The 12,170-nt window shown below is 37.9% G+C and overlaps 1 pseudogene; it reads left to right on the top strand.

Annotated features, from left to right (window-relative positions):
- Positions 1-12,170, top strand: part of LOC109082499 — a 39,283-nt pseudogene that overhangs the window by 13,357 nt on the left and 13,756 nt on the right.

The following is a 12,170-nucleotide window of genomic DNA, read 5'->3' as shown; positions in this document are numbered from 1 at the left end:
CCATCTCCACTGCCGTCCACTCAGCACTCACCCATCTGGAAAAAAAAAGGACTCTTATGTCAGAATGCTGTTCATAGACTTCAGTTCAGCATTCAACACAATTATCCCTCAACAGCTCATTCACAAACTGGTCGAGCTGGGGCTCAACACTTCGCTGTGCAACTGGCTGTTGGACTTTCTGACTGGAAGACCTCAGGCAGTACGGGTCGGCAGCAACACATCCAGCACCATCACACTGAACACTGGGGCCCCCCAAGGATGTGTGCTGAGCCCCCTCCTCTTCACTCTGCTGACCCATGACTGCACACCGTCACACAGCTCCAACCTCTTCATTAAGTTTGCGGATGACACGACTGTGGTGGGTCTCATTAGCAACAGAGATGAGACAAACTACAGGAGCGAGGTGAGCCGCCTGGCCGGGTGGTGCAGTGACAACAATCTCTCTCTGAACGTGGAGAAGACGAAGGAGATTGTTGTAGACTTCAGGAGAGCACACACTCAGCACGTTCCTCTGACCATCAACGGTGCGACTGTGGAGAGAGTGAGCAGCACCAAGTTCCTGGGTGTGCACATCACAGAGGACCTCTCCTGGACCGACAACACTGCAGCACTGGCCAAGAAATCACAGCAGCGTCTCTACTTCCTCCGCAAACTGAGGAGAGCCAGAGCCCCACCCCCCATCATGTACACATTCTACAGAGGCACCATCGAGAGCATCCTGACGAGCTGCATCACTGTGTGGTATGGCGCCTGCAACGCGTCCTGCCGAAAGACTCTACAACGCATAGTGAGAGCAGCTGAGAAGATCATTGGTGTCTCTCTACCCTCCCTCCAGGACATTTATGGAACACGTCTCACCCGCAAAGCCCTCTGCATCACAGGTGATCCCACTCACCCGTCACACAGCTTCTTCAGCCTGCTACCATCAGGGAGGAGACTGCGGTGTCTCCAGGCCAGGACCAGCAGACTGAAGGACAGCTTCATCCACCAGGCTGTCAGGAAGCTGAACTCCCTCCCGAACCTGCTGCCCCCCCTCCCCTCTTCTTCCCCAGGCACCACTGAACTATGAACCCCCCCCCCCCACACACACACACTAATTATATGATGACATGCACGAGTCACTTGTGCAGCATTGGTCTGCTCACTCACCGCTCACTACCTCATTCGGCATGGAACTACCTCATCAGTCAGTTAAATAACTGCTCTTGGTCACTTGTCACTTGTCACTTTAATCAGACTTAAGATATTTTTAATAAGTGATTTTTTTGCACTAAAAAATCTTTTAACTGCACTGTTGGTTCACTTCATTGATTTTCACTATATCTGTCATTTACCTTGCGCTGCTTTATTTAACTTTATTTTTAACTTGTATTGTTATTATATGTCTTTTATATGTCTTTTTTTTTTTTTTTTTTTTTTTTTTTTTTTTTTTATAAATCCCCTTATTGTATAATTGTATCTACATTTTATATTTGATCTAGTTATTTTTTTAGGCTTTAATGTTAATGTTATCTGTATGCACCGGAGACTGAGAGTAACGCAATTTCGATTCTCTGTATGTATGTACTTGTACATGTGGAAATTGACAATAAAGCAGACTTGAACTTGAACTTGAACTTATTAACCTCAGAATAACCGTTCGGTGTCCATAAGCTCATTAGTCAGCTAGAAAAATAACTATAAAGAGGAGCATATTGCTGAATATACGTGCTATATGGAATATTCTTATTTATATTTAACCTGTCTACATGATAAGAGAGAATGCAAGGAGCTAAAAACAAAATTCAACACCGTAAACTGCATGTTACTAATGAAGAAAGACATATGATAGCATTTATAGGATGCATTGAGAAGTGGCAGAATTTTTAGGATGCATTGAGAAGGAGCAAATATACACTCAAATGGTCAATGGTATTGGCACAGATTCTGTGCAATAAACAATTCTTTGTGACTGTATATCTCTCAAGTAGGAAAAGGTGTTTAGTTTGTTTAGTTTTTAAGTTTATAGTTGTTCCGTAGTTCCCAGGACATCTACAAGATGGATTAAAATGCTGATAAAGACAAGAAAAGATGAGACCTACAGTATGACTGAAATGTTAAAGTGTTTAAAAAAAAATAGATAAAACACATTTATTCTTTGGCACTTAAAATAATATTTTGGCGCGTAATTTTGTTTCTTGTAGGAGTAAATAGCTCCTTAATTGATTTTTTTTTTTTTTTTTTTTTTAACGTCTGGAGTCCTGGGTGGCAAGGAATAATAAATCAAATTTTCTGATTGAACAAAGTTTATTTGTAACATCAAACCAGTTTGCTTTGCCTTTTCCATAGAGAAAAAAGGAGCATTGAAGAGCCAGAATGGTCACTGTTGCATTTTAAAATTAGATTAGCTTTTAATCGATTGCTTGTTTGTGGCTACAGACCATTTTATTAGCTTATTTTGGGTTCACAATATCCTGTATGAACCAGCACATTTCCTGAGCAATATTTTAACCTGATGTAATCTTGACTTGCTCAGTCCTGCTTTTGGCCTTTGTTCACACTGCATATAAACAGATATGAACCAATTAATTAAGGTCTTAAGTTAAAGCTTGGTTGGACTGGCACTCTATATTAAGTTATATGCATAAAAGCAGGATTTTAACTCTTTCATATTATGTTGAGAGAGTTTTGAATGAGGATTCAAATCCCTTCTATCCCTTTTTTACTTTGCTGTGCTCTGACTCCCACATTTATGTGATATGAATGTTAGGTTGTAGTATGGGAATCTATCCACACAGGCCTGAAACGTGGTGTCATCAGGTGTCATATTCATTGTAAATAGTCATTAATGCTTCTGTCGATGCATATAGACTAAATTCTGACCTCTGCCGTAATCAGCTTCACAACAGCCTGCAATCTCAAACTACTTCTACTAAGAATTTAAAGTCAGCATGAAATGAAAATTCACCCAATCTATGTTCCAAATGCATGTTATTGGTCTTAGTGTGAATGATTCATGCATGTTTTTTTTTTTTGTAACCTTGATCAAACTCGGTCTTTCTGTGAAAACTGTGGACTTATCTCTGACAAATGCAGCACTTTTCCAATCATAGACCACTTAAACCCGTCCTTTCAAGCTGGCATTCAGATCTTCCTCAATATTTAAGTGTCACGGCCATATCTTACAATACAGTCAACAACCGACGAGTAGAACCTGTCCCTGCCCTACATTCTTTCCCCTTTTTCAATTATCCGTGTCTCTCAGATGTGTATCATTATATGGAAGAAACAATCTGTCACTTCTTCCATTTCATAAGGACTAAAGTAATATCAGCACAGAGAAAATGACCAGCAAGCTGTCTTGAAGTCAAGATGAGCTCAAAAATTGACATTTTAACTTCTTAAAACACTTGTTTTTGTGATTAATTTATGTACATTTATTAAAAAACAAAATAAATAAATAACGTTTCAAAGTGTCTAAATAAAATGCAATAACTTGCTTTATCTCTGAAACATCTTTAAATTTCTGCTGATGTCTAAACCGAAGCACAATGGTAATACATATCAGCACGCTGCTTACGAGGCCATCGGCGTTGGCGAATTTAACCTTGATTTGTGTTAATGTGAAGTTTACTAAAATAATGGCAAATAATGATCGAATTGGGGGGAAAATTTATAACGTTTGGGTGAACTTGACTTTCAGCCTCCACATCCTGGTCAAATGGCCTCATCAAAAGCTGGTTCTGAAACCATGTTGGGAAAGTAAAAGTGGGTGCATTTCATGTTGACTTTAGAAACCTTTATATTGCGATCCTTTTCTTAATTGTTACAAATCACAAAGTTCAGATTAACTGGGACCTGCAGGAAGTAATTCACCACATAGATTAGTGTTTTTATAAATATTGGTTTGGAAGTTATTCAGGTGAGTTGCCGCCAAGTTTTCCTTTCCCATAACACGCATTATTCGCAAGTCACAGTGTACAGTAAGCCTTGTGCTAAGATGAAATCAGTCTCTGGTGTTTAATTTCAGTTGTCTAAATTGTTTCTTGCAAAAATTATCTCTAGACTCGCTTTTTGATTGCTTTGCTTCATTTGTCTTAACTGCTGAATGAGCTGTCAAGGTGGGCTTGCCTGATGCACTTCCAGCCATGACTGACAATATTTCTACCCTGATGTCTTTGTGATCTAATTAAATTGTTTTGTGTGTGTAAATGTAAAATGGTTTCTCCTCTTTATTCCTCCCAGCTGCCAAAACCCTTCAGATCTTTAACATCGAGATGAAGAGTAAGGTGAAAGCCCACACCATGACTGATGACGTCACTTTCTGGAAGTGGATCTCTCTTAACAGTCTTGCCCTGGTGACGGATAATGCAGTATATCATTGGAGCATGGAGGGAGACTCTCAGCCGGTCAAAGTGTTTGACAGACATTCCAGCCTGGCAGGCTGTCAAATCATCAACTACCGCACCGATGCCAAGCAGAAGTGGCTGCTGCTCATTGGCATTTCTGCTCAGGTGTCATAAGCATTTTAAATAATCATTCTGGATTTTTGGCCTAGAATTATACACACTATTGCTCTTGTTCTAGACACGCATGTGCTTAAGTTGAGATATTGTTTTGTTCATTTCTTGCTTTCATGATTTCCTGTTCATTTACATTCCTGTTCATTTAGTTTTTATTTCCTTATGTCTTTAACTGTCTTTCATTCAAATGTTAGATACTGAATCAAAGGGTGTTTTTTCAAATCTCTCAAGTATTATGTTTCTTGTTACAGCAAAACAGAGTTGTTGGTGCCATGCAGCTATACTCCGTTGACAGGAAGGTGTCACAGCCTATCGAGGGTCACGCTGCTGCCTTTGGCCAGTTCAAAATGGAGGGAAATGCAGAAGAATCCACTCTCTTCTGTTTCGCTGTGCGAGGTCAGGCAGGAGGAAAGGTGTGTTTCCAGATGGTTTTAATCACATTTAATTGCATTAACTAGAAACATTTTATTCAGCAAAGAGGCATAAGCTGCCAGTATTCCAAACACAGTTGTCTAAATAAGAGAGGAAGTGGTCTGGAACGATTTTTGGGTTTTAACTACAGTTTTTGAGGAAGAGGTCATGTTGCTTGCTAGTTTAGTTTCAGAGGTATGTTAATAATATTATTAATCAACATTTATCTTTTTTAAATTATTCTCCAGAGCTAATTATTGATGATCGTTTAATTTTTCACTTGCATTATTTTGTGTGTATTACTTCACAACATGAAATTAACAAAATAATTGATTGTTCAGCTTCACATTATTGAAGTGGGGACACCACCGACCGGCAACCAGCCATTCACAAAGAAAGCTGTGGATGTGTTCTTCCCTCCAGAAGCACAGAATGACTTCCCCGTTGCCATGCAGGTATGGGGATTCTTGGACTATTTTTCCGGTGAAAGAGACATTAGTTTGCTTCTTCCTCCCTCCTTTACTGTCCGATCTTTTTCAAATAAATGCTGCTCTTTTGAACTTAATTTACATCAAAGAATCCTGAAAAAATATCATATTAAGCAGCACAACTGTTTTCAACATTGATAATAATTGATAATGCCTTTTAAGCATAAGAGAAATCTTTTAAACAAACAAAAACAAAAAATCTTACCAGCTCCAATGTTTTGAAGACTAATGTAAATAGATCCAGATTTGAACTGACCACCAACAAATTTCTTGTCACACAGATCAGCTCCAAACAGGACGTTGTATTTCTCATCACTAAATATGGTTACATTCATCTGTATGACCTGGAGACGGGCACCTGCATCTACATGAACAGAATCAGTGGAGAGACCATTTTTGTGACGGCACCCCACGAAGCCACATCTGGAATCATCGGCGTGAACAGAAAAGGACAGGTACATGCTGAAGATTAAATTCAGATTAACCCAAGTGGTATAAATGACATGTGAATTAAACTAAGCAATGATAAAAGTGCCACAATATTAACAGTTTCCAGGGAAATCAACCCTCAAATGGCTTACTTATAATTGTCTCTGCATATTAAGCTGGGTTAGGAGGAAATATATTAACTGTCAAAAATGACATGCTCCAGCTGTAATGAGTGGCAATATTTCAAATTTTTAGCAGCTGTGTCACTTTGATCCTGCACCGCGGAGCTCTATATGTGTGTGTTTGGTCAGATCTCTGCTCTGTCAGAGGGAATATAAGGAGGACACATCACAACTGATTACCCCAGAGGCAGAACATTTAATACTCTTCTCTTACTGAGACATGGAAACCACCCATCCTCCCTCTGCACAGTTAATCTTTTTTCATTTCCTCTCAGCATAGCTTGAAGCATCTCTTATCCTGAAATTTCCTCTTGAACTTGGAGATCAAGACCACCATAGTCAATAGAAGCATTATGATGCATAGATAATGTCAAAACGGGATACATTTCTGCTGGATCTCAGAATGTTATAAATAAACAGGTGTTCAGTAACTCAGATGAGTTGACGTTCCTGTCTGCCAGCTCTCTCTGTTCACACAATGCTCCATTATGAGCTTGTTTATGGATTCTGCGAGCGTGTAAATAATTTTCCAGTCATGCCAGAGAAAGTCTTAAATTATTCAGTGGGTGACAGAAAGCCAATCCAACCTGTGTCACGCTAAACCTGAAGAGCGTTATTACCTTAGTCAATAATACAGAACCTCCGCCTGGGTCAACCAGCAATGCCAGGCACAACATCCCAAAGGTGAAATGCATTGATCGTGTGTAGGGTTATGCGTGTTTTAGCTTACAGTTGTAACTATTTTGTAGAGTGTTGTGTAATTGGGTTACAATAAGTTTGTCTGTTATTTTACATGTTGGTCGTAAGATCTAGTATATTATAGATGGATTGGTGTTCGAATAAATTTCATGTCTGAATATGATTTATGTAAGTTTAGATAAAGGAAAAGGAATGCAGATCTCTCTTCCTGTATCTGTTTCCCCTGCTCATACTGGCATTCTCTATCTTCCTGTCCTCTGCGCCAGTCAGCACTGGTGTGTGATTAACAGTCCGTTTCTAACCAGCTGCGTCTGCACTCGTGAGTGGAGTGACCTTGAGAGAGAGCCTTCATTGAAAATAGCTGCAGAGAATGCAAGAGGGAGACGGACTGAGAGAGAAAAAAAAAGTGGCAGTTGTTATGTTGTGTTGTTGTGGTGGGAGTTGTTTGGTGTCCTAAATCCTTTCACGTTAACACAGGCAGAACCTGACTGCCAATCACAGTGCGCGTAGGCAGATTGCATCATCACATTTTGCCCTCCCTTTTTTCTTTAATTAATCAGGCCTACTATACTACTGTAACATAACTCTCAATAAGTTAAATGTCTGGTCTGTTAGTACTTCAGGCCATAGACAGCTCATACGGACTAAAAAAAAAAGGAGAAAAAAAAGGATTTTATGTAATAGTACACCTACACATTGTTTTATGTTAACCTGTATAAATTACACAAACAAGTTTTGTTCCTGTATTATGGCAAAATAAAATTTGGCATAAACACATAGTTTAAAATTATTAACAATGTTTATTTATTAAGCCAAAAAGCAGATGCACATTATTATTATTATTATTATTATTATTATTATTAATAATAACAATAATAATAATTAGTAATACACTACTAATAATTAGTAATATTAATTAAACAGTAATAATTTATTATTTTTTTTATAAAGTATCTATTTGTTAATAGTTAATCTGTTTGTAGTTATATATATAATAATACAATTAAAATGTGTTTCTGCTTTTTAACATAAACAAATAAATATACATAACATAAGCAATTCATTACAGATAAAACTGTTAAATCATTAACAGTAATAATTTTGTTTATTATTATAGTTATTGTTGTTGTCATGGTTAATAGCAATATCCAAATTATTTAGAATTTTTTTTTTCTACACTTTTTAATCTGAATGGTTGCATCATTTTTATTTTATTATTTAAGAATGAATGGAAAATCTATATTGCAAATATATATTAAATATCATATAGAATAATTTTTATTTGACACACACATATAAATATATATATGTGTGTGTGTTATCAATTGGAAAATATATCCATTTTATAAAATTATTATATATACTATAAATATATATATATATATATATATATATATATATATATATATATATATATATATATATATATATATATACACATTTTCTTTTTTTTAATAAAATGGATATATTTTCCAATTGATAACAGAGATGTGCTGTGTGTGTGTTTTTGTTTTTTTGGTGTTCTTATGGGGTGTTTTTATATCCATCTCCTCAGACCTTGGGCTTTTATTGACGTCAATGCAGCATTCTTCCCCCGTGGAGCACTGCAGCTTCTGTCTGTCTATCTCACACACACACACACACACACACACACACACACACACACACACACACACACACACACACACACACACACACACACACACACACAAATGTAATCTCTGATTCACTTGCCCTCTCCTTTTCTTTCTCTCTCACTACCTCTTTGTGGAGGAAAGCTGATAGACACAATGAGCTGCTCTATTTTTACTCCTCTATTTAGTGTCTCTGCCTCCCTCCATCTCTGGGCAAACTGACCCATATTGTTGGGGGTGGGACGGGCTGGTTTAAGCGCAAAGTGATATTCATCCACGCAGAATAACACCTGTGACTTTGACCTGCTGATGCCAATCTAGAACACACAGTAGCGTACGAACACTTAAGACATGCACTTACACCAGAGATTCAGAACATTTACAGTGCGATCTTGTCCACCTGGTTGGTTGCAAGCAGTTAAAATAGTCCCAGACTGGGGGAAAATGTTTTAATCTTGGTTGTTTATAATAAACTGGCCTCACTTGTCTAGTTTAATCCGTGTTCACACAATTTAAGCCTGCGTTAAGCATCATAAATTTGTTTTATTGGTTTGTGGATGTCAGTGTTTCAACCTAGTAGCTGAAGAAGCCCTTCCAGGCTTCACTATGTACTGTACCTCCAGAGAAATATTGCAGAACATTGTGCTTTGATGGTCTTTTGGCAGCTTCAGTTTGTGTCTCTTGGCCAAATATCTACAGTAATAATCTCAAACTTTAAGCATCTCTCAAACAACCTCTTGGCATGTCACTAATTCCTAGAGATCTTTTTTGTAGCAGTGTTTTATTGGAAATAAAGATAGATGATGTTTGGTCAAAGCAATGACATCTTGGTTGAAAGGGGACACCTTTCACGTCTCACTGCACTCCTGCATCTGATCATGTTACATACTACAGACAAGCATTGGTATGGAGGTCAGCTGATATGAGGTGTTACGTTTTCTCATTAAGGGTCATTGATATTATATAATGGATTGCTTAAACTGTTTATGTTTCTTTGTGTATTTAAGTGTGTGTGTTTGTTTGTGTGTGTGTGTGTGTGTGTGTGTGTGTGTGTGTGTGTGTGTGTGTGTGTGTGTGTGTGTGTGTGTGATTGGATTTTCCAGCTGCTTTTATGCAGGTAAAAGTAACCAAGAAAAGTACCAAGGGAACTTCCTTTTTCGCTCCTCCTTCCTGTGAAGATGCTAAATTACATTAAAGCTCTGTTGAGAAAATTTGGTATTATTGTTAATTGTTTTTTGTATTATTATTATTGTTTTGTTGATAAACAAATAGATTAATTATTAACAACAATAATAGTAATGATAAAAATAAAGGCAACATATTATTAGAACAGTAAAGTTTGTGAAACCGTTGTCCTTGGCAACTCAGTAGTGTTAATTTTGTCAGCTATTTTTTAATTTAGTCTTAGTCCTGTGTCAAATGTTACTTTTTTTTAGTTTTTATCATATTTAGTCAACTTGTTTTAGTCTTAGTCAAGTTTTAGTCGACTAAATCAGTAGATTATCGACTCATGCATGGTTTATTTGACCTCATCTAGTGTACAGATTTATAACAGGATATCAATTAGAGGCTAATTAAACACCAAAGACTTTAGATATACACTCGCCCTGTCTACATTATGAAAAGTAACAAAAACCCACTCTCAAAAAGGATAACAGTATAAGTAATTCCAAATTGCATCAATGTTTCTTTTTTAAAACAACGGCAAAAAAGACTTATTGTCGCACAGAGGTTGTAACAGTAACGTCTGTGTTTATGTCGTGTTTTCAGATCATGGCGCCTCCGTAGAGAGAGCTTGTGTGAATGGTTCCCAGATTGCATAAAGTAAAAAGTCGGGCAGAATACGTATTCGGAAAAGCTTTGATTGGGGGATTTGGGCACGCTCACGACTGTCTGTAGCACAAACATCCTGTCACATAATAACATATGCGTGGGCGCATACTCGCACGTCAGCTCACGCTATTTGTTTAAAATGGACTTTGTGAGGACTCGTCTGCAGACTTCGCCAGCAGTACCAACGTCTGAAGCTCACAATGTAAAAGTTATAATCGCAGATGATTTCAAGGTGAAAGATGATGACATGGAATTTTATGCAAATCCTACTTGTTTAGACCAGAACACTCCAACCAAGAACTGAGAGAGATGACCAAGAACACACATGAGCTTACGCTGTTTGTTTCCAACCGAGAGTGAGGACATTTCTCAGTATGTTTAATTCAAAAAGCTTACATGTGTTAGAGTTGTGTGCATTCTCCTCTCTTTTTCTGATCTGGTTCTCCGTATGAAATAGAAATGTGCTCTGAAAGATTAAATGTCTCACCTTGTCTGACCTTCCTGTACGTCCGTCTGCAAACATTAATCACAATTGTATCACTTTTGTTTCATAGGTGTTGTCAGTGTGTGTTGAGGAGGAGAACATCATCCAGTACATCACCAATGTGCTGCAGAATCCAGACCTGGCTTTACGGATGGCAGTCCGAAATAATCTGGCAGGAGCCGAGGAGCTGTTTGCCCGGAAGTTTAACAACCTCTTTGCCGCAGGAAACTACTCCGAGGCAGCTAAAGTGGCCGCTAATGCTCCAAAGGTGAGTTGGGCTGAATATACTTGTGAGATGATGTTTAATAATAACAACATAATATTAGAAATGAAATCAAATCATTTATTATAATTAATTGAAATAAGGCACTTTTTATCATTATTATATAAATATTAGAAATTAAATATTTTATCATTATTATATAATACTTCTCTTCACTTCCAATTATCTTCACTTCTTGTTTATCTCAGGGTATCCTGCGCACTCCTGACACCATCCGCCGGTTCCAGGGCGTCCCGGCCCAGCCCGGCCAGACATCCCCGCTGCTGCAGTATTTCGGGATCCTGCTGGACCAGGGCCAGCTCAACAAGTTTGAGTCTCTGGAGCTGTGCAGACCCGTCCTTCAGCAGGGCCGCAAACAACTTCTGGAGAAATGGCTGAAGGAGGACAAGGTATGTGGAGGAGGTTGCAGTGGAGATGGTTATCTCCACACACACACACCCACAATAGCCTCTTCCTCTGTACGCATGTGTGTGTGTTTGAGCGAGAGGCTCAGGGAACAGGGTGTGCTCTTCACATGTGTGTTGTTTTTCCACAAACAGAAAGAATGCCTCCATATTTTTGAGACAAAGAAGGGGTCTGTGTGAAAACAGAAGGAGTGTGAGAATGACTGTGTTTGTGTGTGAATATGTGTGTCTGTTATCTAAGATGTTTGCTTTAGATGTGATGTCATGTGTTTGTTATGTGGGGCGAGGGGTGTTTGGTTTTATTATTTTTTTTCCTTCTAAAGCACAGAGGAAAGTCTTGTTTCATTCCAGTATGTTTTTTACAATATGCATTTATAATAATGTTCTTTCTCGTAGTCTCAACAAGTTCTCTCAACTTGGTTTATTGATTAAACTGACTTGATTTGTTGTTCCACAACCGTGATTTATTTAGAGAGTTGAGGGCCATGATGCTATGCTCAGTCCTGAAATACTCTGAATGGAAAAAATTCACACAAAGCGCCCTATGCCAAATAAAGTTTTCCTTGTATTCATTTCAACCTTACAATTGGACACTCCTTCACAACCATTCAAAACATTTTGAGTCAGTGATATGATTTTTTTTTTTTTTTTTTTTTATTATTCAGGAAGGTGCATTAAATTGACCAGAAATTACAGTTAAAAAAAAAGACTTTCATAATGTTACAGATTAATTATTTGAAATAAATGCTTTTGAACTTTCTATTCATCAAATAATCCTGAAAAAAAAAAAAATCACTGTTTCCAGTGCTCCAACACAACTG

The sequence above is a fragment of the Cyprinus carpio genome, chromosome A10 (assembly GCF_018340385.1).
Source record: "Cyprinus carpio isolate SPL01 chromosome A10, ASM1834038v1, whole genome shotgun sequence".
Lineage (NCBI taxonomy): Eukaryota > Metazoa > Chordata > Actinopteri > Cypriniformes > Cyprinidae > Cyprinus > Cyprinus carpio.
The sequence above is the reverse complement of the archived record's forward strand: the minus strand, read 5'-3'. Positions and strand labels throughout refer to the sequence as shown.